We start from the raw sequence: 23155 nt of genomic DNA on the forward strand, positions 1-23155 counted from the left end.
CTGTGTACCTAGAGAACAAGGAATTTGGTGCATGATGAAACAGATCCAAGTGATGCACACAGCAAGGGAAGTGTGAGAGAAAGAGTTGTTATGGAACTCTGACTGGCCAAATGTGTGCATGGTGATGGGAGCCCTCAGGACTCTGGGAGACAGCTAATAATCATTGTGACAGGCTGTCAAGCTTCCATTTTTTCCCTTTCCTGTTTTGCATGCTGACCCTGAACTGGGTAGCATGTTCATTTTCTATGCCTCACCACATAGCATCAGGGCTGGGCCAGCCTTGGCTGAAATCTGTGCTAACTAATGAGCAGCCGCCTTTGACAGTTGCTCAGAATCACATGCTTGTATTTATAAATGCTGTGCACAGAGACACGCTGGTAGGCAAGGCTGCCGATGGTGCCACGCTGCTGAGGTGCAGAGGATTTCAGGTGAGTGGGGAGAATCTCATTAGCAAGGTCTCTCCTATTCTTTCTGTGTAGCTGCCAGAGGCCAATGAGTCCAGCAAGGATGTACACAGGCACAGTAGTGGTTGTGGTCTGCCTGTACTTGAAGTGCTGGCCTAAGCACCCCACTTGCCATTCCCAATTCACTAACCAAAACAATTTTTGAATTCAGAGTATTCATCTTTGTCTTAGGCTGAATTCTCTAAAAGCAGACCCTGAGGAAAAGATGATTGCAAAAGTGGTTTATTAGAAAGTGTTTCCAGAAAAAAAAATAAAAATTAAAATTAAAATTAAAAAAAAACAGTAGACAGAGTAGAAAAGTGGGACTGTTACAGGATCCTTGGGGTGTCACTTTTCTGGCTGGAAATCTCCACGGCTGGTGGTGTCTTTGCTCAAGTTTTGCTTGGGGCCACCGGGCTGGTTCCGCCCACTCAGCCTGGCAAGCTGTGCTCAGCTCACCCTCCTGGCCTGTATCTTACACCTGCCAAGGGTGAGTCAGGAATGGAGTGATGAGGGGTGTGTGAGCAAGCATGGGGCCTGGCCACTGCACAGTCAGACATGCCGGCTGCTGCAGTGGGGTTGGGTAGCTGCAGGTGCTGTCATGGGTGCCATCTCTCTGAGAGGCTGCAACTGGACCAGGCGCACCGCAAGCAGCTTCTGTGGCTGGCACCAGGGAATGTGGTAGCACCCAGAAGCCTGGAGATGCCAGGAACCACAGGCACCCAAACAGGGAGTCACAGCCCTGGCTTGAGGAGCTCCCAGGTCTGGGGTCCCCAAAGGGCTGCAGCTCTTCTCTCCTTCTCTTTGTCCACAATGTGGCAAGCAAGGGGCATGTTTCCGACCTGTTTGTGTTACAGCTCTTTTGCCTCACCATTCAACGGGTCCTGAGTTCTTGTCCTATGACCAGGAAGAATGAGGTATGCAGACAAGTGGAGGGTGAGCAAGATGAAGAGGAGCTTTATTGAGCAATAGAACAGCTCAGAGGAAACTCGCAGTAGTAGCTTCTTTCCACAACCAAGGTGTCCCGATAAGTGTCCAGCTCCTAGAAGAGAGGAGACCCTGGAGTGGGTAGCTCCTCTCTGCAGGCAGGTCCTCTCATTGTCTCCCCAGCTCTCAGCAGAGAGGAGACCCTGGAGTGGGTTGCTCCTCTCTGCAGCTGCTTGTCCTGACATCTGCTCAGCTCTGGCCGAGTCCAGGGCTTTTACGGGACTCAGTGGGGAGAAAGTATGTACCAATTGGTCCATGGGCAGCCATAAGTGGGCCCGGTAAAGGCACCACAAGTTCCCGCTCCTGTCCATGGGACTGGTAGCCTGGCCCCCAGCCTTTAGGCCCACCCTGGCCTGAAGGTGGAGCCTCACTGGGCCTTGCCCCCTTCTGCCCAGGAACATGTCTACCTTCTGCTGCTGTTCATGGTGCCCAGGCTGTAGGTGCCCAGGGGCACCTGCAGGCCAGTCCTGAGCTTCCCTCAGCCCCCCATCAACTTCCCTCCTATGATCGTCAGTGCCCAAAGTCCAAAGGGGGGCGAGGCAGCCAGGGGCTGGCTTATCATCACTGCCCCAAGTGTGTGCACACCCAGCCAGGCTGTGGCAGTGCCTGGGCTCAATCCCAATTTTCCTCCTAAATGGGAGCAGGTGCCGACAGCAGGGAGAAGGCAGGCAGTGAGAGCAGGCACTTCCAAGCCTGCAAGGGCAGGGGGGACCTTCTTGGGCCTCCAAGAGTGTAGGGATGCCTGGGTTCACAGCCATGGTTTGGGTAGCTGCAGCTGTGCTTTGTGGAGGTGGGGGTGCTGTGTGCTCCCAGCTCTGCCAACATCTCAGGGAGGCCTGTGTCTGCAACTGCAACTTTGGCAGCTTCAGCTGCAACCAGGAGGGTGGGGCTCCTGCCTGCTCCATGGCCCCGAGAGCACAGGGATACCCGGATCTGCAGCCATGGCTTGGATGGCTTCAGTGGCACCCAGGGAGCTCCAGCCCCAACTTGGAAGGGGCAGGGCTCCCGCTTGTCCCTGGCTCCCACTGGCCCCATGGAGCATGTAGCCTTGGGTGTGCCTCCTTGCTACAGCTGGCATAATGGCAGCAGCTGCTCCAGACAGCCCACCGCTGCCATCATGACCACAAAGAGAGGAAGTTGTGGTAGTCAGAATTATGCCCCTGCCTTTTTCCCAGATGTCCACCTCCTAATAGCCAGGACCTATGAATATGTTGCCTTATATGGCAAAAGGGAATTAAAACTTGCAGATGAAATTACAGTTGCCAATCAGCAGACCATAAAATAGAGAGATCACCCTGGATTCTATGGATAGTCCCAATCTTGTCACAAGAGTCTATAAATGTGAAAGAGGAAAGCAGAAGTATAGGTCAGGGAGAAGGCAGCATGAGAAGGATGTGATTCTCTGTGCTGTCGCTTAGATGTTGGGGGTCATGGGCAAGGAACAGAGTGAGGCCTCCAAGACCTAAGGGTGAAGTCCAACTGACCACCACCAACAAAAGAGGACCTCAGCCACAGAGAATGGAACTCAACCAGTACACAAGGAAATGAACAGGGAAAACGATTCTCCCGTAGAGCCTACAAAATGAAGCACCAGTGAGACCATACGGGATGCCTGACATGCAGAACTATAAAATGGAAAATAATATATTTCTTCTATTTTAAGTCACTCAAATTATGAGAATTGGTTACCGCACAAATAGGAAACCAATGCATAGGCCAGGTGAAGATGTGATATCAAGCGAAGTGCCATGGAGAGTAACCAGCTCAATTCCCTGAAGGAAATCTGGTGACAGTGTAAGTCACACCTCAGAGTTTGTATAGCAGGGACCAGAGAACTGTGTATTACACCACAGCATCCATCAAGCATTGCTTAAGGTCTAGGAAGTGCAGTAGCTGTAGCGAACCTAATTTTCTAGGTATTCTTACTCTCCCCAGACACAGGAAAGCCTCCTCCTGCTACCTGAGGGCAGCTTTCCAACTAAGAGGAGCAGGTGTAGGGAAAGAAACAATGAGATCCAGTGTGCAGGAAGATGACGAAGTGATCCAAGGATGGTGTGGGCAGAGTGTCGATACTGTTTGCTGCAACCATCCATCATCACAAATATGCACACTCCAAAACTCTGCTGTTTAAATAATCCCACTGCATAGTTCAAGAGACACAATACAGTCTTTGAAAGTGACGAAGCTTGGTCAAAGCCCAACTTTAATTTGTGACCTTGGATGGATTCTCTACTCTCTTGAGTCTTAGTTTCTTGGGGTAGGAAATATGAATTATTAATGGGCAGCTTTCTTGCCAGGTCTCCATGATGATTCAATCAATGATCGAATGGAAATCATCTTGCACAATGCTTGGTAATTAGTTAAAGTTAATTCTCTACCTCTTTTCTCCTATGACCTTGGGCCTCAGGACTAAACACACTCTATAGTGCATAAGAAGAAGAGATCAGCATTGAGGTTTAACCTGGGTCTCAGCATCCTGCATATTTTTCTGTTTTCCTTCAGTTTATGACATGCCAGTTTCCTCTCATCTTTAGAAAAGCCCTCTTTCTTCTCCAAAAAGTCCTCTAGATACTAAGACTTTCTTCCTTTTTATAGCTAAATGTACTAAAGCAGGAGTCTGCACTCCATGCTTCTATCATCTCATCTTCTATTTACCTTTAAAACCACTAGGGTCTGCCTTTTGTTTCCACACTCCAGTGTGTTTATTCTTGAAAAGTATTATACAGTTAGCCAAACGTACTGTTTCTTGGGCTCAGAATAGCACTTGACAATGTTAGCCATTCACTTCTGAAATACATTCTTTTTCCCATTTCTAAGCTGCCTCTTTCTCATGGTCTCCCCTCAACCCTCTCGCTGTTCCACTTACTCTGCTTCTCTTTGAAATCATAGATATCCCTCATCTGCAGTCTTCCTTTTAGCTCCCACCTTAAACTCTCAATTTAATATCAACAATAGTAGCCAATATTGATTGGTATTTACAGTTTGTCACTTGACTAAGGACTTCACATGCTTCATAAGATAGCTATTATGAATATTCCTATAATATAAATAAGGAAACCAAGGCTTGAAGACATGAGGGAACTTGTCCAGAGTTACATAGTATATCCAGAAATCTGATTTACATTCACTCTTGTATTTGAGCTCTCCTTCTAATTACCACATCCATATGCATGTTTTCAGCTACCAAAAAAAATGTGCTGATGGCCAAAAAGTTAAATTTTTGTTTAATATTTTTGTGGAGCCACAGACCTGTGATCCCTACAGCCTCGTAGATGGATTCATTTGCACGCACCACAGGATTTTTTCTCTGTGTTCCCCAATCCCAACCTCATACGCATCAGAAAACCTGCCCTTTCTCTTCCTGACACAGTAAATGGCACCAGTTTAGTTGCTGGATGCCACTCTAGTCTGCCTCATCTCCACATTCAGCCAGTTACCAGATCCTATCAAGTCTAGCACTACAACAGCTCTGGACCCCTCAGTCAATCCTCAATGATTATAGCCTTGTTTCAAGCCACCAACATTTCTGCTTGGATTACTACAGTTGACTCCTATCCCATCCATCTGTCTTACGTCTCACAACCTCCCCCCAATGCACCCTATTGCACACTAACTTTTTCAATCTGTCAATCTGATCACAATATGCCTCAATAGCTTTCCGTCAACTTCATGATAAAGTACGAAATCCAAGTTTGTCTGAGAAGACTGTCAGTGATCTAGGACTCCACCGTTCTGTAAGCCTTCTCTTTTGCCTGATCCTCCTTGGCCATATCAAATATTGTAATTTTCCAAAGAGGACATGTATGCTCCCTCTTCTACGCATTGCATGTGCTCTCTCCTTTGTCTGGGGCTTCTTTCCTTCCTTGACTACCTGGACAATGCCTACCTATTCTTAAACACTGTATTAGTCCATTCTCACACTGCTAATAAAGACATACCCAAGACTGAGTAATTTGTAAAGGAAAGAGGTTTAATTAACTCACTGCTTCACATGACTGGGGAGGCCTCACAATTATGTTGCTAGGAGGAACAAAGTCATGTCTTACATGGCAGGCAAGATGACTTGTGCAGGGGAACTCATTTATAAAATCATGCAATCTCATGCGACTTATTCATTATCACAAGAACAGTATGGGGGAAGCTGCCCCCGTGTTTCAATTATCTCCACCTTGCCACACCCTTGACACATGGGAATTATTACAAGTCAAGGTGAGATTTGGGTGGGGACACAGCCAAACCACATCACCCATTCAAGTACCACCTTTACCAGAAGAGTTTTCTTCCTTCATAGGTCAAGCAAAATGCAATCTCTTTCTTCTCCCTCTATGATTCTTTCAATACACCTTGTCTGAATGAGTATCACACTGGGTTATGTAATAATTCACATTTTAATCCACCTCCCTGACTAGACTATGAGCTCCAAGAGAGCAGAGATTGGGTCTCATTTAGTGCAGTAGCCTCAGCACCTAGCACAGAGTAAGATTGCACGAAATAACTGTTGAATAAAAAAAGTACAAATGAATGGACAAATAAAGAGCATATCTTACTGTGGCTATCTACACAGACCTCTGTGTTTCCCACAAATCCCTAACAAATGCTTTTCAGCTACTTATGTCCAGAAAATGTTGATGCAGATGTTGCTCTTGACACCATATGGCAGTCACAAACCCAAGCACCCACCAGGAAATACACACCTGTAAACACTTTGGCTGAGAGACACTGTCACAAAGAGAAGGGTATGCAGCCATCTGTGAGGAATGAATCCTGTGACCCTGGTTACAGTGGCATGTAGCTACTGGAGATATTAGCCAAGGCAGTCAGACAACATTTTGCACTTCAAGATTAAATCTGAGAGGATACTGATATGAAGAGAAGATTTTCAACTGGGGCAGAGGAATCCACCATCTTCTTAGAAAATTGGAACAAGGATACATTTTTTCCAAATGTAAGAATTACACAGGGCAGAGAAGGGGATTCAAACATTCCTCCTCCTCTTCTGAGATTCTATTCAGGTCTTCCTTGGAGAAAAGTCACAAAATAGAAAGGAAAATAAAAGAAGGGGATAGCGGATTTTTTATTCTTCTGTTTGCTAACTGTGTGGTGGCAGAAATTGCTGCTAACGACAGTGTTATTATATAGAACATAAGGAATAAAGCACCCTGAGAAGTGTCTATTTATAGAGCAAATACTTGGATACCATTGTGCATTCTCCTGCCGACAGCAAGAAAATATGCATGGCCTATTGGAAACAGCCCAGAAGACCTGGGTTCCAGGACTGACTCTGCCCTAACTGGCTTCCCTAGATACTGTTCCATGAGATTCCATTTCTCTCTGCAAAAGGAGAGGTGGAGCAGATAGTCCTTAAGATCCCTTAAAGCTCTAAGTTTTCAAGATTCTCTCTCTTAATTCACTCTCAGCAGCCACAGAGATTACCTGCCACAGTGAAGACTGGAATCCAGAGGAAGGCAAAGAAATACCTGGATGACCTAAGCAGTTGTGTCATAGAAGACTCAAGAATGAGACAGGTCAGGAACGGGGGAAAGGACAAAGAATGATCTTGTCATTTCTGTTGCCTATCTGCCACTTCCTCCCATTCTAAACTCTTGAGGTGAAACTAGACCACACACACTAAGGAGAAGTTTGGTACATTGGCTGGTGAGTAGCGAGCCAGTTCATCTTTCAAACACACCCACTAAATAAGTTGTTAAATTGAAGCTATCCTCAAAACAAAAAAATTAAAATTAAATTCTCTATTCTGGGGATGGGAGGGAACCATTCACAGAAAAAAAAGCAAAAGTTAGAGAGTCCAGTTGTGCTGGAGTTCTGAGAAAAGGAGTAAGTTCTTTCAGGTGACCTCCTCTGATAATGGATTTGAAAATGCTACTAAGCAGCAACTATACAGCAGTAAAGATGGAACAGGTTTTTAAGGAGGCAAATAGTAAGTTTCCCTCTTTTTTAACCATATATGAAGCCATGTGAAATCAGAACACTATAGGGAACTCGGAGGGGCTCCAGAACCTGACAGTTGTAGACTCTAAAAAGAGCAAACAAGCTGTCCTGTTACACTAAGTTCACACATTCTTGGCCCTTTTCACAATGCTCATATAAAAATAAACAGCTCAGGGACCTACAGAAAAGGGTGCATCTCCGTACTCACTCCCAGTGTAGAGTCTGCTGTCAGTGACACGATCTTCTTATTGTGCCTTTTTCCATGCCTCCGTGTTTATACTTCTATTTATGCATGTACACATGATGTACTTAGTTTGAGATTTCTTTCTACAAAAACTGTCATCCCTATTTTTAACAGATTTTTTGATCATTTAAACAATACATGAAAGGGAAAGACACAAAAATCCTAAGGCAAATGGTACATCATCCCTTCTCAGTGGCATTGTTGGCTCTGCAGTCACAATATGCTCTTTTACATACTCCATAGGCTAAGAAACACATGCTACAGTTTGCCCTTATAGCTAACTTTTGTGCCTCCAGTCAGGATGACATATTTACTATTTCCTTATTTCATTCTCCCTTCCGTATGCCATGATGGTTTTCCCTAGGAATCCTGTTATTGGTATTTATTGTTGTTGTTGACATTGCTATGTTTTATTCCTACCTTATTTTGTTGTTGCTGGTATTTGGTTTGCAGCAGGAAACATCTAACAAACACCCAGGCTGCACTGTGTTATTCAATGTCGATACCCCCTTTTCTTGGTGCCTCCCGGCTTGTTCCCTGACCACCTACCTGGATAAAGAAACTGTTGCTAGCTTGGGTCTGAAATGGTACCTGTGTGCTTCCTGACTTGAGGTGGCTCCTTTTTTTCCTTCCTTCTCTTGATTTCTTGGTCCCAGCACACTGGACGCCAGCCCTTGATCTGACGCTCAGTCCACAGGTTCTGCCCACTGGCCGTGGGTTCAATCACTCCTGACCTAAGGCCTCCACACTTCACTCCTGGACGTTTTTCACTTGAATGGGGAAAGCATAGCACCCACATATATCAAGCATGAATATAAAGCAAGGAGATTGATTTCACAAGCCTCATACAAAAATTAAGTCTTAAAGCTTTATAGTTATAGTCTATAGTTGTCTGTTTATATTCCTATTTGTATATGTATATATAGAGGTACTGAATTTAGATTTTTATTTCCTTCCCCTACAACTGTCATTCTATTTTTAACAGTTGTTTCACTCTTCAAATATGTTAAGGAAAGACAGAATTATGCAGGTAAGTTGCTGCTGCCATAGAACAGGTGGGGACTAAAAGCACAGTTTTCTTAAAAAATGCAAATTAACATTGTCCTTTGGGGATTGGATTTTAGAAAGTAAACCCAACAGCTAGTCAGAAAATCTGCATTCTAGTCTCATATCTGACACTATTGACCTGAAAATGATGGCCATGGAATAAGAAATTACTTTCTTCATACATTTTCACTGAGACAATGCTTAATTACAAGGGAATGCCCCTCACCTTAAATTGAGGCTCTTGGGCATTATAGGCCAGTAGCAGACCCAGATGTCTTAGTCTGTTCAGGCTGCTGTAACAAAAATACCATACACTGGGTTGCTGGTAAACAACAGAAATTTGTTTCTGGCAAATCCTGTCCAAAACCAAGTTGCTGGCAGATTGAGTATCTGGTGAGAGCCTGTTTTCTGGTTCATACAAAGTATCCCTTTGCTGTGTGTTCACTGGGAATAAGGGGCAAGGCAGTCTTCTGGGACCTTATTTATCAGGGCACTAATTCCATTCATGAGAGCTTTGCTAATCTCCTCCCACCTCTTAACTCCATCACATTGATGGTTAGATTTCAACATACGAATTTTAGGAGAGAACTAACATTCACCATAGCACCAGACATCTCAAATACCCAACACATCTCCACACATGTCCCAGTGCCTCCTAACGGAACTGGACTACTTCCAATTAAAAAGCAATGGATGACTTCATGATTCCATTTAAAAAGGCATTTGTGGAGAGTGGCTTAAGATTCTTATTATTCATGAAAGAGGACAATGAGATTGATAGCATAGTGTAGTGATGTCTAAAACATTAATTAACCTTATTGGAAACGTTTTGGGCCTACTCGTTAATGATTTGTGATGACTACTAACTGGATCCCCCAGATCCATTCTGTCTCTTGTCCATAAGCACAGGCATTTATGGAGGTTGATGGACAATAAAATGGAAGAAATCTAAGTCCATCAGTGACACTGTGTAGCAGAACTGCCCTCAGAGCCTGGACCAGCCAGACTAATACTTCTCATATGAGTCATTGTATTTAGGGATCCATGTTATAGCAACATAACCTTTACCTTGGCTTAGCTAAGAAGTTAGCAATAATACAGAATAATTATAATAACAGTAGCAAGTTATAATAATAATACAGATATTAGTACCTGGAAGCATGATACTATGTAGGAAACCCTAAAATATGTTTCTAAACTAGTTTAAAAAATAGGTGGTAGGCAGAAGAAATAGACAGTGTGTACTTCTACACTCTTTGTTATGCCATGCTAAAGCACTTGGTAAAATGCCCACCTAAATAACTCAGAAAGCAAACTGTATGCCCAAGAAGCCTATTGCTCTAGGAGAAGCAGTGAGAAAAGGAAAAGAAATTATTCCTAACCACTTTTAACAAGATACATAAGAAAGAGATAAACTCAAGCAAGAATTTGCCTGTTTGAAAGCAGACTTAGAAAGAGCTACATAAGAGCTAAGTAAGACTCTCCTTGCCTGCCGTCAGAAATGTAATTCTCCTGAGACTCTAGAAATTTGAAGTCGCAAAGGACTGGAGGTACAATTGGTTGTACACCCAAGGATAGCAGAACATAAGTCTATTACCTGGAGCCTCTCTCAATCACCTCTCCTAAATACTTCTTGGCATGAGATGCATAAAGTTCGGAAATCAATTAGAGTGTGATCTTCCAATCCAAACCTAACTAAGGAATTGAGGGACAGAATAGGATGAGATGCCAATAAATGTAAGAGAATCAGCAAAAATAAGAACTTGGTCTAGAAAAAATCTTTATGTAAGGCTATCTGTCAATAGAAATGACTGGAAGCAAATGTATTGAAGGGCCAAGTTTTCCAGGAAATTGTACTACCCAAGAAATCACAGGCTGTTTCAGCCAGAAGCTGCTATAAAAACTTATACTCAACACCTATTTCAAATAGAGAAAAACTCACAAGTAGCATTCTTGCAAAGGATAAAGCTGGGGTCCACAGTAGAGATGGACAAGGGAGCTATCCCAGAAAGCAGAAACAGGGGTGGCCAGAAGGGCCAAATATGGACCGTACTCCATTGCTGGGGTAGGGAGTCTTTAATCACTCAGGACTTCCATGTTTCTAATTGTTTCCTTTTCTGAATGGGAGTTTTTCCCATTCAGTTGCAGTTATATTCTAGGCTGATAATTTGTCTATTGTCTTATGGTCCCCAGATTATGCAGAACTTCATCTGGACCTGTTGGAGAGAACTACCACCACCCAGAATTCCTGAGCTTCCATCTGAGGCCGTAATAAATGAGGCCATAATTATTTTCCCTGGCATTCAGAAAGAATCCCAAGGGAATTGTGTATGGCAAGAAAGCATATACATGGATAGTTAGGAGGCCAGAGTAGCAAATTACTAGCTGCCCCCAAATACTGCCCTCATATTTTAATAAGCATCCAACTAGAAACTTCATTTTCCAGCCTCCAGTAGAATGTGTATAGAAGCAATGTGTGCATTCTGAAACTTCACTGTTACTTTGTTGAAAAGAAATATCTTGCTCTGGACTTCTCCCCTTTTCATGACATAAAACACAGCCATGTTAAATGGAATATGAGTCCCTAAAGATTGTCCTTTATGAAACATAGCTGCCCCTATCACACTGACCTGGACTGACCAAAGTGTTACCCGAAAAGTAATCTCTATGTTACTCAAACCATTTTATTTCTAGTTCCCTTTGTTACAACAGCTTAGCCTTTGCCATGACTAATATATCATTCACATTTCTTTCCCTTTGTAAGGACTATGAAACTTTCTTGTCTAAGGTAAGGCAATTCCAGGGAGCCATTTCTAGAAATAAAAGAAATCAACTCACAGAAGACAGACTAAGAAATCAAATGGGTGAAAAATCAAACACATCTATTTTACACCTCAGTGATGACTAGTGATAACTATTTTTACAAAGAGTGCCAATACCTTATTGTCTTGATAATTCCTGTTGTGTCTTATTTCATAAGCCCTGTCTCCTTTCCTTTAATTGCTAGAGTAATACAATCTCATTTAACAAAACAATATATATTTATTGTATGCCTCCTACATTCCAAGCATACAATCTTTTTCTTAGATAAGACAAGAATGCAAGAAGTTGTGCTACTATATTCAACTCCATAGTAGACAAAGGAAGAGAGAGTCTAAGAGACATAAGGAGAATAGAAAATTCATCCTGGTGAATGGGTGAGAAAAGTGAATATGCCTCTGAGGTTAGCAATCTCTATGGCTTCCAGAAAAGTGAAATGTCAACAACGTGCACCATCATTCTTCTCCCTTTTGTTTTCAGCAGCCCTTTTATATTTTTTGCCCTTCCTAAGCATTCAGAAAGTCAATCAGGATGAAATTATAGGGAAACAAATTAGAAATTGACCGAACACAGGGGTGGATGGGAGTACATGATATATATTTGAAAACTTTATAAAGACATTCCAATCTGGGCATGAAAAAATTTCTTAAGCTATATTTTAATTTTTACTAGTGAACACTCCAACTTACAGGTAGATAGGGAACAGCGAACACAAAATTGTTTGATCCAGTAGGTTAAGTAGCAGGTAGAAGATAATAGAGAATAAATTGTCAGCAGATGTTGTTGTTGGTTCAGAGCCTGAGACTGCCAAATCAGAATAGGCTGTTGGGATATCGTGGAATATAAATGACTTTCTCACTCTGGGTTATTTAATTTCACTAAGTTTAAACTTGCAACTATTTATTATGATGTGTCCCATGTAGCTGAAAATTCTTTAAGTTTTAAAAGTATTGCTTTTCATGAAAAGAAGTCAGTGTGGTAGATGACATGGTGCACATCAAGGTCCCCTTTCCAAGGACTGAATCAATGATGTGCTGGGGCCAGCTTTTGCTGGCCTGTGAGAGTCAATTGTAGCATCTCTTCATAACTATTGTTCAGTGACATCATGACAATAGTTTGAAATCAGCAGTGATGGGAGTAGTTACACCATGGACACTGGTGAACATCACAAATAAAGATTAATTCCTCCCCGCCTTGCTCCCCCTGCCGCAGAGAGCTGGTTTGCCAGCACACCACTGCTGGGAGTACTGACGGCTGAAGTTCTCAGCTGAGTCAGGTCATATTCCCTTCCCAAGAGCATCCTGCAACCAAGACTGGCCTATCTGGAGAATAAAGAAAGGGCCAGCCTCCTGGCTGCAATTCAGGGCAACTGGAAGCATCATTCCAGCCTTTGCTGTGACTGCATCACAGTTCAGCCTTTCACTCTACCCAATCCTGCACCTTCCATGCCCCTCCAAGTGTCAATCAGAGAGTATTCTCCAATAAACCTCCCACACACCACTCTCTACCGTAAGTCTGCGTCTCAGAAAACTCAACCTAGGACAGAGACATAAGGAGAATAGAAAATTCATCTCCTAGAGGTAAAGTAGAAACTTAATCTTTCTATAAAAATAAGTTTAACACTACTCACTTGGCTTTGCATTGTTTTAAATGATTTATACAAACAGAGAAGCCAGAATAACGTTGTTGGCTTTCAAGGATGTTGTTGTTATTGTAGCTGCTGCTGTTCTCTTTTTCCAGAAATCTCTTCTCTTGATATTTTTTTATTTTTTTCAACTTTTATTTTAGATTCAGCGGGTACGTGCACAAGTTTGTTACCTGACTGTGTTGTGTGATGCTGAGTGCTGAGTTTTGGGGTATGAATGATCCCATCACCCAGGTACTGAGCATACTATTGGGGAATATTTTTCATGTGTCATTAAATATAAGAAACACCAGAGGTTTTCAGTTATGAAAAAAAAGCATTTGTTTTTATCTGCTTAACTTTAGTAACTTTATGAGTGATTACCTCAGTGGTTTTATCCAAGATTCAAAAGAAAATTATAAAAAGAGATCAAACATGATCAAGGGAACCAAAGAGAAACTGATTTTACTGACTTTTTGGATATAGGCATTTATTTCCCAATCACTGTTTTCAATGTTGTTTTGTCCAACGTTTTAGTACGTCTCTTACATTTCAGTCATTTCAGCTTAATCTCAGTTATTAGAACACTCTTTGGTTTAGTTTCTTTCATATTCCATTTACATCTCATCTCTGCCTCAGTCATCCCCCTGCCTGCAGAAGCTTGAGTGTGGACAGCACCGCAAGACGAGCTCTTTCACCCCTGCCCAGCATCTCTAAGTGGATGGGAAGGGGGAGATTAATTCATCCCTCTATTTTTTCAAGGCTTAACTTATTTGGGGTTAGAAGTAGATGGGAGGCAAGAGAGAAAGAAAGGGGGAAAGTTTTTTCAACAAACTGTCTTGATTGTAGTCCCTTCCTTGTTGGATGTCTATGCTTTCCTGGCTATCCTTGGATGATCATCTCTGCCCTCTGAATTCCAGAAGTCCAAGAGATGACTGTTTCAGGAGTTGTCTTCAGAGTTTATCAGGAAGCCCTGGGGAGACTTCCCACATCTCAGTTCTCTGAAAAAGGAAGCTAGATCTGGCTCCACACCTCCCAAAGTCCTCAGTTCTTGACTTCCCCATAGTACACGATGGATGGGGTAGAAACTGCCAAATGCCCAGCTATCCCATGAGGAGAGAAGAGTCCATCTGCAGCATGAAATGTAAGCCCAGGGAGCTTCTCTTTCTCCATGTTGCCTCAATTCTCCATATAGTTCGAGATGGGGAGCAAGAGGGAGCTGGAGTGCAGGTTGGGGTTCATGAGCTAACAAATTCCTGATCAAGTTTTCTGGCTCCAATTGTTACTGGCTCTTGGAAGTACTTTGTTTAAATCTGGGGATGTTTAATATCTCCTTGTTCTAAGCTAAGAGTGCTAATCACCTACAAGTCAGGAGGAAAATTTCACTCAATATCTTTATAATTTTTAACTGGCACTTAAAATCAGTTCCAAAACCTGAAAAAAATATTTTGCCAGTTATCAAGTTAGCCTAAACTGTATAGCAAGGCAATACAGACGTCCTGAATTTGGTACTTGAATTTCCGAAGTGCTTGTTGCACGGATTAAATGTAAGGGAAAATTGCTGCTTCATCTCCTCCCTTTATATTTGTAGATTCAGAATAGTATGATAGAAAATTTGATGATGAGCACATAACTAACACGTTATTGGTTTGGTAGAGCCTCCTAGTCTAGTACATGGCTTATGATTATAGCATAAGTTGCTTGAAATTTTCTATAATTATTCTATTTCAATCCTACACATTAAATCCTGCTTTAGATAAGATTCAGCACAATATCAGGTTTTTATCTCATAACTAGATGCCATCATTAATTTGCTTTTGTAGTGTTTGAAAATAACCCTCTATCACACATAGTTTGCTTCATACAATTTTCCTAAACAACAACAAATTGAATCCTTAAGGGCATGTCTGTGAGAAGTCTATGAACTTAAAAAAAAAAAAGAAAGAGAAAACAATATCGACCCTGTTTGTTAGCAACCACAACCTTGCTCCTCAAAAACATCAACTTAAGAAGAAAAAAAAAAGCACTATTGCCAATACAGTTTGGGCTCCCTTAATTTCATGCACTGTGACTTCAACAATTTCTCCATTTCTCATCTTATTTCTATAAAAGTAGCTTCATTTAAAAGCAGGGAAACCACATTTCATGCTCTTCAGTTTCATTAAAGTTATACAAAAGGAGCCTACCAAAAGAAGCCTCTCCTAATTAAACAGTTGTAGCAGATGAAAATATTGAAATGATGAATCTGAAAGGAAGCTGACACTATATATTCCCCAGAATTTTTTATCATGACATGAAAAAAGGAACTGAAAAATTAAGATCTGAATCCCAGGATGAAGTGTCACATATGTCATTATAAAAAGAAGAAATGAGGTGTAACCCACTGACTTCTTAAGGTAGTACAGGTGATGTGACTTGAGAGAACCTGAGAACAAAGGGATTTCCTCTAATACTTCATTAGGGTTGGCTTTTTGTGGTTCCCAGATGGGGGTTGGCCATACTTTACTTATGTTGGTCTATGATTTTATGCATCCTTGTAAACTAACGGCAATGACTGTTTGATGCAGATGCCTTGGACTCCCAGGAGAGTGCTTTCATCATAATTCAGCCCAAGTTATTGAGTGTGCTGGTTAATGGGCACTTGAGATGAAGTGTTACCAAGAATAAGAGGGAGTAAAACTGAATGTGTTATTCCTCCCCTCCAGGACCTGCAAAATAAGCTTTCTTGATTGACAGACTCCTTTTTCAAAGTGGAAAGAGTAATGACATGCTTCTCAGAGGCTTAGGAAGGAGACTGCATTCTAGATGGCTTCTGCCTCAACTCTGTAGGCAGGCAGAGCAAGGTTTATCAAGCGAAGACCGTTTGGTCTGCTCTTGGTAATTATTTTTTTAAGTGAGCTTCATTTCTTACAGCTCAGATTCTCAACGACTTACCAAGGTCTAATAAGCAGCTTGGGAATCTATAGATTTCATATGAAGTTTTATGTTAATATACTTGTTGCCTAATTAATCATTGCCTTTGTCTCTGCCTTGAATTTTTTATAGGATATTCCTAAAATGTGCTTTTTATCCCCCAGTCCTATTAGACCCAAGCACTAGTTAGTGTTTTAATTAGGTATAAACAATTTTGATTTCTGATTTTTTCTATTCTTAAAAGGTTTTGAAAGTTGAACTCATAAAGGCATAAAAGATTGATTATAATTCTTGAGATTATTTGAACATTCCTCATGTTTTGTAGTGCATTAGAGTACCTTATGTAAGGGAGAAGGGGGCGTTCTCATTAAGATTGTCTAAACTTACATTTTTATGTGTGTCTATATATGTACAGAAAGATGAGAGAGACAGAGAAGACCATATACGTGTATATCTATATATGCACATATATATATATTGACCATTTTTTGACATGTAGCAATATAATGTCTTGTTCTAACAAAATCTGTATATTACTACAATTTTCCAATATTGAGAGTAAATACTATAAGGAAGAAGTATTACATGAGTAAGCCACATTCCTGAATATTGGTGAACAAGCTGGAACAGTATGACTTAGGCACACACCCTTCCCCAGAAAACAAAGGAAGAGGGAAATGTGGCTTACGTTTATTAGAAGTTTCCTCTATGCAGAATTCTGTTCATCATGTTTTAGAAATAACTTTTAAGTAATGATATTTTCCACATTTTACAGATGAAAAAGTTGATACTTAAAGGTACTAAGTTACCCCAAAGGAGACAGATAATAGAGTTAATCATCTAAACCAGGACACGTCTGAGCATGAAAGGAGGCACTCACTGCACAGGATGCTAGAACGAACGGAAGGTATAAAAAGGGATTGTCCTGGGCAAACCAGAAAAATATGTGTCATCCTACCCCAAAATGTGGTTCAGCTAGGATGCAAACCTGAGCAGCCTGGCTCTGAGCCTGGAACCTTAAACACTAAGCTATACTTAGTAGTTAACTTCCTTCCTCAAGTTGAAAAAGAAAGGGAATAATGTGCTTAGAAAGCACTCTGGTATATTGTGTGTAAGTAGCCAAATACAGATCAAAGAAGAAGGTTGCACTGACACATGCAAACAACTAATTAACTAGGACTAGTATCTTGCTGGGAGAGTGGGGTTCTAAAATCAGCAAGTAATGTGAAAATTGAGTAGACTCAAACTGTACTTTAAAAGCCTCACAAGCACCAACACCATAAGAAACAACAGGAGAACTGATTCCAGCTGTGGAAACAACAGATCCCTATGCAGTATCTCTTGCTCTCTCTTTCTCTCTCTCTCTCTCTTCTGAAGATCTGCAGTTGGATTCTGGTGAGTTTAAATGAGCATAGCATGCAATGTCATTGAATAGCTCTGAATAGAATAAAATTTGTGCTCTGGAAATATCAAACAAAAATGGTAAAGAAAAATCAATAGGGAAATAGTTTAGAAGACACTTACATAGAGGAATTTCATTTGAAGTGAGTACATGAAGGCTAAAAATAATAATAATAATAATGTGCAGAAATGTGGGTTAAGACATACCAGTCCGAGATTACAATGTAAGAAAAGACATCAGACTCTTGAAAATGCCCGTGCCTGGAATATCAGATCCACAGAATGTAGATAAAGAATAAGATTATGAAGAACCTTGAAGGTCAGCTCAAGGAGTTTGTTCCTCATTCTCCGATCAGTGTCTGGTGACCTTTGGTATGAATCAGATTCACTCGTGAAGCTTTTCTTATGAAGGCATTATCCAGTATTATGGAGCCAGCTGCAAAGAGACAAAAGCTTGCAGCAGTTAAAAGCTACTCCTAAGGCCTGAGAATGGATTTGACATTGAGATGTGGACTTTTCACTTTCGTGTATGCCCTTTGGTGCTGGGATTTTTGTTGTTGTTGAGACATGATCTTTCTCTGTGGCCCAGGCTGATATGCAGTGGTACAATCTCAGCTCACTGCAGCCTCTGCCTTCTGGGTCTCAAGCAATACACCTGTCTCAACTGCCCAAGTAGTTGGGACTACAGGTGTGTACCACCACAACCAGCTGATTTTTGTATTTCTTGTAGACAGGGGGTTTCACCATGTTGCTTAGGCTGGTCTCGAACTTCTCGGTTCAAGGAATCCTCCTGCCTCAGCCTCCCAACATGCTGGGATTACAGGTATGAGCCACTGCACTCAGCTGGGATTTTTTGAATGGGAGATGGGAAAATTATTGATAGCAACAGGAGGCAGAGAAATTCTAGACAGACTGGGATGAATCTCTGGCAAAACTCAGCATTTGACCCAAAAAGCCTGAACCGCACAGCTCAAAGTAAGAACTTCCATCCCTGTGTCCCCTCTCTCCTGATTGGTTCTTTCTGATAATGTCTTTTTACCAGTTGAATGTTGCCTTTTCCAAAACTGTCCAATATTGAGAGTAAATACTGTAAGTATTTACTACCATCACTGTAATACCACTGTAAGTATTTACAGTATTACCTACCACCTGCCTGCCCCCATATTGTGCATATAAAAACCCCAAACTCAGCCAGCAGACAGGAGAAGCGACTGAACGGCAGGAAGAAGTGGCTGGATGTACGAGAGAGGTGACTTTCACTTCAGAGACACAGCTGGACAAAGTAACTTGACTTCAGAAGAGAGGCAGAGAGGCAGCTTGACTTCAGTGGAGAGCAACTTTCCCTTCCCATCCCTTTTCCAGTTCCTCCGTCTCTACTGAGAGCTGCTTTCATCACTCAATAAAATTATCCACATTCACTATCCTTCAATCCTGCCACATGACCTCATTCTTCTTGGGAACAGGACATGAATTCAGGATGCACCAGGTGCAGGTACCCAAAAAGGCTGCCACACTGGACCTTTGCCCTCACTGGCAGAAGGCAGCCACCCCATATGATGAGGCAAAGGGCCCACTCAGCTGATAACACACTGCTGTCTGCAGACTGCAGAAATAAGAGAGCACTGTAACATGCCTTCTGGGGCCTTGGGACACAAGCAACCAGCCCGGGTGCCGCCGCAGGGCCCCGCACAGAGTTTGCTCCTGCCAGCACCAAAGCATCTGGTTCCTGCACTCATTCACTCATGCTCCCTCCTGTGAGGGGTTGAGCAGGGTGGGCTGAATAAATGAGGTGCCCCTGTTGCAAGTCCCATGAAGGGGTCAAGAAAATACCCTATATTATTATCATGTACATGTAATTCTTTATAATTAAAAAATTATGTAAACATACATAATCTATCTGCTCAGCGCCCAAATTAGGAGTAGCCGTCTAGGGTGAAACATGAGCACCTGGATATTTAAAATTCTCCAAAGCTGAGACTCACAGGCATGGAAGCCAGGAACAATTGCTATCCGCAATGGTGAGCTACTACAAGTTTTTGTGATCTTATCTATGTTTTAGTAATCTTATCTATGCTTTTTCTGACAATTTTCTGGAAAGGAAAGAGAGTTGAGGCCTGCAGGATGTTTAGAAAATTCTACGGTAATTTAAGGACCAGAAGCATGACCATGAAAAGAAGAAATCTCTGATTTTTAATGTCAAATGGAAAGCTAAGATTACTGACAAACATTTGATGCTATTCTCTATTACATAAGCTTGTTGGAATAGCTTCACATAGTTTGAATAACAAAAGAAACTGCTGAAATAAAAATTATACAAGCAAAAGAGGTGAACAGTTCTACAAGCAAGACAGCATATTGCTATACTCCAGTATATGTGTTTTAGTAGTCAATACATCTGACTTCAATCCTAGCTTTGACATTTATTGTCTAATCCTGGACCTGAACTGAAGATACTGAGCCCTCTGAGTTTTAGATCGTCATCTGGAAAATGAGAGTTATACCTGTTACTGACACCAGGAAGCTTTTTTTTCAACAGCTGTACACTTATGGGTCCTAGGATAACTGCAACATAGGAGAAATCTATGACCCAGAATCTTAGAAAACGTTATAGTCATGAATACTAACTAGACATCATGGAAGTGGTTCATGGGAAGCCCCACCTATCTCAAACAAGGGACAAGCTGACCTAGATGTATAAAGGGACTCACTGGAAAACCAATGGTTTCTACCTCAAGATCAAGCATTCAGCTCTAAATGTGTCCATGGGAACCATCTTCTCCACAACAAGAAACATCTCAACCAAATGTATGATGTTTACTCCCCAGTGAGGTATTTTCCCTGATTTCAGTCAGCTTCCCACCAATATATGACTCTCACCCAGTGCTCTTTCTCTCACAGTCTTACTGTCTCCTAATGAAAGTAAGTTAAGTGTGATGGATACATCTGTTTCTTATTCATCCCATGGATAGATGCTTCTTGCAGTATAGCACTGCAATCCAGAGCTACTGAAACCCATTCAAGACTTTCTTTACTTGCCTCATTCTTATGACTCCCAAAGACACCTGCCTTACAAGATCATTATAAAGATCAAAGAGAAAATGGATATAAAACATCCAGCACACAGTTGGCACTGAACAAGTGTCATTTGTTAGTTTCAGATTCAAATCTTGGTGCCACTTACAAACTATAAGGCAAGCTTCTTCGTCTGCAACCCACATGAATAATATCTACCTTGAAGAGTTGTTATAAGGATTAAGTAATGAAATAGGATAGCATATATGAGCATTCCACTCACAATGGCTTCCTTCTTTCTACTTTTACTCCTCCAAAAAAAGCGTAATGCCATGGAATTTTGGAAGGAATATAAAGGAGGTGAACAATTGGTTCTTAGAGTAACTGGTTCCAGGGCAGGCTCTGGGGTCAAACTGTCTGAGTTCAAACCACAGCCGTCCCAGCTCTGTAACTTTGGACAAGTTGTTCAATTCCTCTGTGCTTCAATTTCCTCATCTGTAAAAGGGTATAGCAATAGTATCTACCTTATACAGGTAGTTGTAGGATTCAACCAGCTGATACATACAAAGTGCTTGGAACGGACTCAGCACTTAATAATTGTTCAATAAACGTTACCTAGTATTGGCCAGGCGTGGTGGCTCACGACTGCAATCCCAGCACTTTGGGTGGCCCAGGCAGGCAGATCACAAGGTCAAGAGATCGAGACCATCCTGGCCAACATGGTGAAACCCAGTCTCTACTAAATATACAAAAATTAGCTGGGCGTGGTGGCGTGCACCTGTAGTCCCAGCTACTCGGGAGGTTGAGGAAGAAAAATCACTTGAACCCAGGAGGCAGAGGTTGCAGTAAGCCGAGATCATGCCACTGCATACCAGCCTGGTGACAGAGTGAGACTCTGTCTCAAAAAAAAAAAAAAAAAAAAAAAGTTACCTAGCATTATTATTTGTTTAACAATTCTCCTTTAGACCTTAAACCACAGCAAAAAGAATCAGTGGCGTATATAGTCCCTAGAGAGGAGAGGTTATTTATGCTCTTCTCAATTGTTGTGGGTGGAATCACTGTCAGCTGTGGCATTCCTAGGTTCGTCTGCTTTCATACGGCCTGAATATTGTATGAAAATAAAAACTAATTCTGCTACCATATAAAGGACATTTAGTAGCACTGACTTTGAAAGTTTGCTATAATCACCCAAGCTGCTTTTTGCTGTTAAAAGAGAAATAAGGTTTAAAAAGATTCTGTGTTTCAAAACTGTTAACTTTAAGCAATCATTATTGCTAAATAACTGGTTATATACTGCCCCAAGAAAAGAACAGATTCAAAACTTCATATGGAGAACACAATCCAAACTTGTGTGTGTGTATGTGTGTGTGTGCACGCACGCACATACACACCCTCACTCAAGCAAGCACATGCACATAGATACACATACATTACTTGCCTTTGTGTCTCTGGAAAAGACGAAAATGGTCTGAAATCAAGCAAAACAGATGGCTGAGTGGGCTTGTGAATCGCCTATATCTCAAGGAAGTTAAGAAGTCATTGCAGCAGTTTTTAAGGAGAAACATGTAAGTTTTTTGAAAGTTTTTCCACTGTCTTGTCTATCCCTTTGCAGCTTAGAATATGCACTTCTGAGATTACTAAAGAGTAGGACTCTGAGGACGACTTAAAATCTGAGTGAAATAGTGCAAGAGCTTCTGTTCTGGATACTCTTCCTTATAAACCAGAAATATATTGGTGCTCTAACATAATTGGATACAGATGTGCTTTGCATCACTCACTAGTTATGTTTCTGAAAGAGTTTTATAAAAGTTGAAGAAAAATAATTTTGTGCTCACCAGAAGTGCTTACTGTTCGTAAAGGAATTGTATGTCTAAGCCTTTTATAAAGCAATGAGTCCTTTGTGAACATTCTTATCCTGTAAGCGGAAATAATCATTATGTTTTACACGGTGCAGTGTCCTGTACGTGTGTCCCAAAGATTGCACCACATGGGCAGCACCTTAGTGCGACCAGCCTCATCTCCCTCATCCCACCTGCCCCCTCACCTCCTCCCCTCCCATCTCCTCTCCTGCACACAAACACCAGATGAGTCTCCCTGACATGTTATTTTACAAAGATTTTTAACTGGCAATGAGGGCCTTTTATAAGCTTACCCCCAAACCTGTAAGAGCTTTGAAAAAACTTGGTCATCTGGCTTGATCTTTCACTCCTTAGATCTTTTCTACGTGGAATTTTGGCATCCCTATCAATTCTGATCTTTGTCCACTAGACTTTTTTATATTCTAGCCCACGCTTTCTCTTTCACGTTTTCTCTGACACACATCACCTACCTCATACCTTACCCCAATACACACAGTAATTTTTCCATTCTGTGAATACCATGGTTTTCTGTCATTTGAATTCCCTCAAATTCTTTCTCATAGAATAAATATATTTACACAAGTCTCCACTGCCCAACCAGTTTGAGGACTTTCTGAGGGTAGTAATTTATAGTCTTTCACTGTGCTCACCTGGTGCCTGACATAAAGCCTGTACTCACTATTCTGCGAGGATGGGTTTAATGTCATATACACACTCTACCCACAGCACTGCCCTGGATGCCACAGGAAATATGAATAAGACCCAGTCTTCACCTCAAGTATAATCTGCTGGAGAGAAACGGAAGCCTCCAGTCAGTACAGAAGACAGACTATGAGGAGGACAATAAGGAAGACAT

The sequence above is a fragment of the Papio anubis genome, chromosome 3, assembly GCF_008728515.1.
Source record: "Papio anubis isolate 15944 chromosome 3, Panubis1.0, whole genome shotgun sequence".
NCBI classification, from domain to species: Eukaryota; Metazoa; Chordata; class Mammalia; order Primates; family Cercopithecidae; genus Papio; species Papio anubis.